Source organism: Xenopus laevis, chromosome 3S (assembly GCF_017654675.1).
Source record: "Xenopus laevis strain J_2021 chromosome 3S, Xenopus_laevis_v10.1, whole genome shotgun sequence".
In the NCBI taxonomy this organism is placed as follows: domain Eukaryota; kingdom Metazoa; phylum Chordata; class Amphibia; order Anura; family Pipidae; genus Xenopus; species Xenopus laevis.
Genome location: NC_054376.1, coordinates 123344841 through 123352017, shown reverse-complemented (window position 1 = coordinate 123352017; position 7177 = coordinate 123344841). Strand labels below are relative to the sequence as shown.

Genomic DNA, 7177 nt, shown 5'->3' with positions numbered 1-7177 from the left:
CAGTAGGACTTGATGTAGACAGCCATTCAACCACACTTCCAGGAATATCTAAGGCAGCAAATGAACATTCACCCAAAACCTCACCCTACTTGTCCTTCTGACTGGACTTTCAGGTTTATCTAGGAGAGCAAATGGCCGTTCTTCCCAATTCTGATACACTTATTTTCCTATATCTGTAATTTTGTGATAAGCTAAGGGGGCCCTCCAAGCTGGATGATTGAAAAAGTTCGACAAGCACTGCCTTTATTAGAGAGGCATAGGAATGCTGCAGTGAGTAATTAAAGTGATTGGTGGGACATATTGGGGATGGATTCCTCAGTGCTGTATTGCAGAAGTGGTGTGCATTAAAGATGCAGAAATTTAAGTTGCCACAATCTCATGAATAATTATTATTACTGGAAATTATAATGAACCTGCAGAGGGCGCTACGCCTCTTTATGTGAGAATTGTATGTGTAAATGCATACTAGCATGCTCATGGCAATAGTAATAAATATTGTTACTAGTCTCATTATTCCCTAAGCACATACAATATAGGGGATAATGCACCCCCATAATAAAATGTAAGAAGACACCTAATATACTGACAATGTAGTTGCTAGTAAAACTATAAATTCCTTCCACCCATCACGGCCTGCCCCCCGACCCAAAGGCTGGAATTGGGGTGAAAAAAAGATGGGAACCCTATCTGGTGTCCTAAATACGTATAATATTGTAAGCCAAGAGGACCCTGACCAAATGTTGGACCCCAGAGGTGGCCTGTCCTCCAGCCACTGTGTTTATGGAGAAATGAGCGAGGCAAGAATGGTTATTTTCCCTGTGCCCCAAAATCATAATGGAAAATATATGAAAATCCTATATTAAGTTCATTTTTTTTCCGTTAAGGTGGGGCCCTATTTGCTTCTTACATGTAACCCATGTTCTGTGTGTCCTGCATTTATAGGTTCTTACATGTAATGTAAATGTAGTAAGAAACTGTAAGAACTACTAGATCCACTCTGTTTTCTTCACAGTGAGACACACGGCTGGCAGCTGCAAATCATACTTGGGTGTTGTTGAAGTGCCAAGGGTTAAAGTTGTTCTAAAGCGGATGAGAAAAGTCTAGGCTAAGATCCCATATGGTCTAGCGGTTAGGATTCCTGGTTTTCACCCAGGCGGCCCGGGTTTGACTCCCGGTATGGGAAATGCTGCTTTTAAGATTCCAAACTGGTGTGCAAGCCATTTAATTGTTTTAAGTACCTGCGTATTTCTGCCATGGTTGGCTTTATCATTATTAAAGTCCACAGGTGGGTATAGAAAACGTAGAGCAGTGACCAAAGTAGTCCTCAAAGCTTACATTCTATAATATACTAAATTAGACAATAAATGGTATCACCTAGTCTATAATATTGGTTGTTTACCATTCTTGTTAGGAGATAAGAAAAATTCACCTAAAGTTGCAATAATTTCCAGTTGTTGGGAGGAACAGGAGGTGTCATAGTTTATGGGTCGGAAAAAAGGAATGCCGGATCATGCCTGACATTGTGTTATTGCTCTTTATTTACCTTTAGACTCTCTTGCTTCTGCAGAACAAGCTTTTCTCAAATTCATCCCCTACTTAGTGGGTGCAACTTGCATGGGTAAATGTTCTTGGTGCCAGAATTGAACCTTCAACCTAAGAAGCACTTGGTTAAAGCTACAGCCCTTCTCTCCACCAGTAGAGGCTTGGTTTGTTAATAGGGGTTAATCAAATATTGAGCTGCAGACTGATGGACAGTGACTGCTGCTAAAATAGCTCCATTGGGAGAGCGTTAGACTGAAGATTTCGGCAGATGGAGCCACTGGTTCTGAGACGATTTTAACTACTGTAGGTGCGAGGCGAACAAATTAGCTGCAAGCAAAGCCACAGGTGGTATGTGGAAGATTGGTTGTCTCACTCTCTGTTAGAAAATACCTCCTCAGTGGTCCTTTGAAATTACCTGGGTATATTTGACATTGGCAAAGGCTAAACTGTACCCATAAAGATCAGCGAAGATGCTTCCATACCTTGAAAAAAAAAACTGTGCAACCTAACAATTTTCATAGTGGCTCACTATGGAAACAAGCTATTCCAGATGGGGGATTAGCTCAAATGGTTAGCTTTTAAATTCGGAGATGAGTGAAAGCTGTTATGTTTTGGTAGCCAAGGATGAATAGAGTATAACAGTGCTTTTTTAGCAGGCTCATGCAGCCATTACACAACAGTAACTTTCACTTTTAATCTGTCCAGGAAGTATGCACAGTGTAAGTCTTGAGCACAGTGACATCTACAGGCCATTTGTATAAACACCACATATTCCCCCTATAGTAGGAAAGCATTTGGACAACTATAAAAAACAGCAACAATTAAACAGTATGCATTTTAAAACGATATTATACATTCTTCACATAACAGAGTCCTTGGTCCATACAGGTAGTATTATGATTCTCTCAGTATGCCTTATAGGTTCACTTTCTTCAGGCCTATTGCAGTTGGCTTCAGGAGTAGGAAAATGTCCTTCATCAAATGGAGCTTCTCCAAAGTCATTCCTAATAGGAGCAAGACGACTTGCATTCCATATGTGTCCATCAGACAGTTCATATGTGTATGGTCCTCTCTGGCGTCTCACTTCAAGTGGTGTAGTAAATTTAGATTGTCCTTGTTTCAGTATTCCTGGTTTCTTAATTCTGACTAAAGATCCAGGCTGAAAGTGTACTTCTCTGGCACCACATTTTCTGTCAGTATAAGCCTTACATTTGGCTTGTTGAGGTTTCTATTTGTATTTCCTGCACAGTTTTGCAGTGTAGGTGAATCCCTCTCCATAGCACTGTATTTTGCCTGTGACTGTGCATCATTAGGCCACAGTGTTGAATTCACAGTCTGTACATTCCCAGTGACCCATAGATGTTACTACTTTGCAGCCAATGCAGTCTACAGGGTAAAACTTCTGACCCTTCAGAGATGAGATGTGCAGTCTTCTCACTGAATGCATTGTGCGAGAATTCTAAACTGTATGCAGCTGTCACTTGCATGAAGAGAAAGCTGCAACAGATGCAATCTCTAGAAAAATGTCCTTCAAGACAGCGACCGAAGGATTACTACAATAGACCTACAGTCATTGATATTTGGTGATATTTGGGGCAAGGGGAACAATGAATGTTGGGCCTCAAAAAGGCTAAAGCAGGCCTTTACAAAAACTCTAACAGATGTCTCATCTGATGCCAATATAGTGACAGTGTTAGACTGAAGATCTAAAGGGTCCATGGATTGTAGAAGAAAGGCAATTGTTCTTCGTCTTTTCCTGGTCTGGTCAGAGCATAAATATCTTCATCACAGTCATTTCATAGGATATTTTTGTGACACAGCCAACAGAAGTGAAAGCTTTCCAAAAGCCTGCTCCGTGTGAGGATCGAACTCACAACCTTCAGATTATGAGACTGACGCGCTACCTACTGCGCTAACGAGGCTGCTGAGTGTGTCCAACACTCTGTGTCACAGACCCGCCATGCCCTACTCCATATGGAGTAGGGAGGAATAGGGAACGAATGATGCCTTCAAGGAAGCTCTATATCCTCTAAAAAATGTAGCAACTGAGACCATAAACAGACTGAGGGACAGTCAATGTGCATTTTGCAAGGCAGGTTTCTTTCTTCAGCCAGACATGTAGACAATGCTCTCGTCAGATATTGTCTCGGAACTGGAATTCTGATTTCTCAAAGGAACCATTCCCAGCTCTAAGGTTACACTGTAGGGATAGCATTGAAACTGGACACTGTTTGGCCTGTATGGGTTAACCTCTGAGTTGGACATGTTTCACTCCTTGAGGCGAGAGCTTTTTAACAGGAATGTCTGTCTCTGTTGTCTTGCTGTGAAGTATGCAACATTCTATTGTGTGGTGGTGCAATTCATCTGGAGCAGTGCTGTCTGACACAATGTAATGAGCCAGAGTTACCTTTAGGGAGTACTCAGAAAGCTTTTCCAGAAGGGGGATTAGCTCAAATGGTAGAGTGCTTGCTTAGCATGCGAAAGGTAGCGGGATCAATGCCTGCATCCTCCAGGAGATTGCACTTTTAGTTGTGGATTGCTGCTGTGCCTTTTGTTGTTGTTTTTTAAATAGAGAGATGCGTGGAAATGACCCTCAGAACACGTCCTTGATTATCGAACAACTTCTACCTTTTTTTACCCGTGAAACACAATTAAATGTAAAAAGAATTGGGGAGCAACACAAAAGTTCAAAAGTCCCTAGGCTGCCAAATTAGGGCTGTGATTTGCTATTGGGTAATACCTTTGTGGACTGACAGCCAACGGGAGGCTTTATTTAGCAGTACACCTAGTTTTTATTTATTGATTTGAAGCCACTTTATTTATTGATTTGAAGCCACTGAGAGCAACATCCAAGGGGTTAGTGATCAACAACAGTGATCAACAAGTAAAACTTTAAAATAAAAGATTGTAAAATTGATGAGGGCGCTATTCTAAGCACTTTTGTAATTTACATTCATTATTTTGTTTTTATTCCAAGATATTAAGGGATACATGTACTGTTAATATGAATGAATTTTGTTACAACAGCACCACCTGCTGGTCAGTTTCCCACCAGTCTGACCACCAAGTAGTCAAGGAAGTTGTCAGGAGAAAGAAAGAGGCTGCTCTGATGTTCTTCTGCTTAGGAAAAGAAAAAGAAACCTTTCTCGTCTTTCCTAAGCAGAAGAACATCAGAGCAGCCTCTTTCTTTCTCCTAACAACTTCCTTGACTACTTGGTGGTCAGACTGGTGGGAAACTGTCCAGCAGGTGGCGCTGTTGTAACAAAATTCATATTTTCATATTACCCTTATTTTAAAGGTTTACTTATCCTTTAAGAATAGGTATCATATGCTAAGAGCATTTCATGAGCAAGTCAACAGATACAAGTAGGTAAAGGTTTATATTGCCATATGGTCTAGCGGTTAGGATTCCTGGTTTTTCACCCAGGCGGCCCGGGTTTAACTCCTGGTATTGGAAAAGCTGCTTTTATGATTCCAACTGATTTAGCCATTTGATTGGTCCGGTCTCGGCAGGTTTCTCCTATGCAAATGAATGAAATGAACAAAACATGAAATGGGCAGGCCAAAGACCTCACAGCTGTTTTACAAACAGTTAATCTGGGTTCCATTCCCAGCCAATGCAATATTTGTGAATGTAATCTGAGCTCTTGCTTGAAAGTGCCCTGTGTGTGTGAGGGGGTCATTTAAATTGCAAGTGCTGTTAATTGCATTGAAGGGATACTGTCATGGGGGAAAAAAAATCAGTTAATAGTGCTGCTCCAGCAGAATTCTGCACTGAAATCCATTTCTCAAAAGAGCAAACAGATTTTTTTATATTCAATTTTGAAATCTGACAAGGGGCTAGACATATCGTCAATTTCCCAGCTGCCCCAAGTCATGTGACTTGTGCTCAGATAAACTTCAATCACTCTTTACTGCTGTACTGCAAGTTGGAGTGATATCACCACCACCCCCCCAGCAGCCAAACAAAAGAACAATGGGAACATAACCAGATAGCAGCTCCCTAACACAAGATAACAGCTGCCTGGTAGATCTCAGAACAACACTCAATAGTAAAAACCCATGTCTCACTGAGACACATTCAGTTACATTGAGAAGGGAAAACAGCAGCCTGCCAGAAAGCATTTCTCTCCTAAAGTGCAGGCACAAGTCACATGACCAGGGGCAGCTGGGAAATTTACAAAATGTCTAGCCCCATGTCAGATTTCAAAATTGAATATCAAAAAAAATCTGTTTGCTCTTTTGAGAAATGGATTTCAGTGCAGAATTCTGCTGGAGTAGCACTATTAACTGATGTGTTTTGAAAAAAAACATGTTTTCCGATGACAGGATCCCTTTAAGTGTTTAAATGCCTTCCATATATGCCCCTATTACACAGAGTTAGCTGTGTTAATTCAGGCAGCTTGTGTACGGCGTTGGTTGTATAGTGGTGAGCATAGCTGCCTTCCAAGCAGTTGACCTAGGTAGCCAATGCCAAGTTTTTTTCTGCAGCAAAGTTCAGCACTTTTGAATGGTTGTCCCCGTAGTGACCCATAGATGTCACTACTCTGCCACCATGCCAGCCAGTGCAGTCTACAGGTCAAAACTTCTGATCCTTCAGAGAAGAGATGTGCAGCTCACTCAGCGTGTCTTGCTAGAACTCTAAATTGTTACAAACTGAATGCAGCTTTGATTTGCATGAAGAGAAAGCAGCAACAGGTGCAAACTCTAGAAAAACATCCTTCGAGCCGGAATTGAACCAGCGACCTAAGGATTGCTACAACACACCTACAGTCCTCCGCTCTACCAGCTGAGCTATCGAAGGTTGGGGACTCCTGAGGTAGGGGGAAGACTGAATGTTAGGTCTCAAAAAGGCTAAAGCCTTTACAGGAACCCTAACAGATGTGACATCTGATGCCGATATAGTGACATTGTTACACTGAATATCTAAAGGGGACGGCATTAGACTGAAGATTTAAAGGTCTCGGGTTTCGGCAGGTGGAGACACTGCTTTTCAGACCATTTTAACTAGCTGCAAAGCAAGCAAATCAGCAGCAAGCAAAGCCTCGGGTTATATGTGGAAAATTGGCCCCTGGTATGGCTAAGTATGTCTCACTGTCGGTGGTCATACCTCCTCAGTCGCCCTAGCGGACATTGATGCCCACATCCTCCAGGAGGTTACACTTTTCATTGTGGATTGCTGCTGTGCCTTTCCTTGTTGTTTTTTAAATAGAGAGAGGAGTGGTAATGTGCCTAAGAACTCTAGTCCTTGAGTATCAGACACCTTCAGTTTCTTAAGCTGGCCATAGATGGAAAGATCCGATCGTACGAATCATCATACGATCGGACTTTCCCATCTCCCGACCCGCCACTAACCATTCAGATCAAAGTCTTACCAGTCAGATTAGTAAAATAACAGATCAGCAATGTTCTGCCCCTGACAGCAATCGTAAGATATCTATGTCCAGCCAAAGCTGGTGACAGTCTCCCACTGAAAATCGTACGATCGGCAATACACGCAGAGATATTATCGGCAGCCGACAGAAATTTTCTAACCTGTCCGATCGACCAAACGACTGATCTCCGCTGGACAAAAAATGTCGGGACTCTCCACACACGTTCCGAAAATCGTACGAATCCTCGATTCGTACGATCA

General features: G+C 42.0%; 3 non-coding genes across 3 annotated transcripts; 1 reads left to right on the top strand and 2 right to left on the bottom strand.

Annotated features, from left to right (window-relative positions):
• Positions 1-1111: 1111 nt before the first annotated feature.
• trnae-uuc lies at positions 1112-1183 on the top strand. Its single transcript has one exon. It is a non-coding gene; the product is annotated as a tRNA-Glu (tRNA).
• Positions 1184-3391: 2208 nt separating this feature from the next.
• trnam-cau lies at positions 3392-3464 on the bottom strand. The gene has a single exon. It is a non-coding gene; the product is annotated as a tRNA-Met (tRNA).
• A 2796-nt stretch (positions 3465-6260) lies between these two features.
• Positions 6261-6346, bottom strand: trnay-gua. Its single transcript is given in 2 exon segments — positions 6261-6296; positions 6310-6346. It is a non-coding gene; the product is annotated as a tRNA-Tyr (tRNA).
• Positions 6347-7177: the final 831 nt, after the last annotated feature.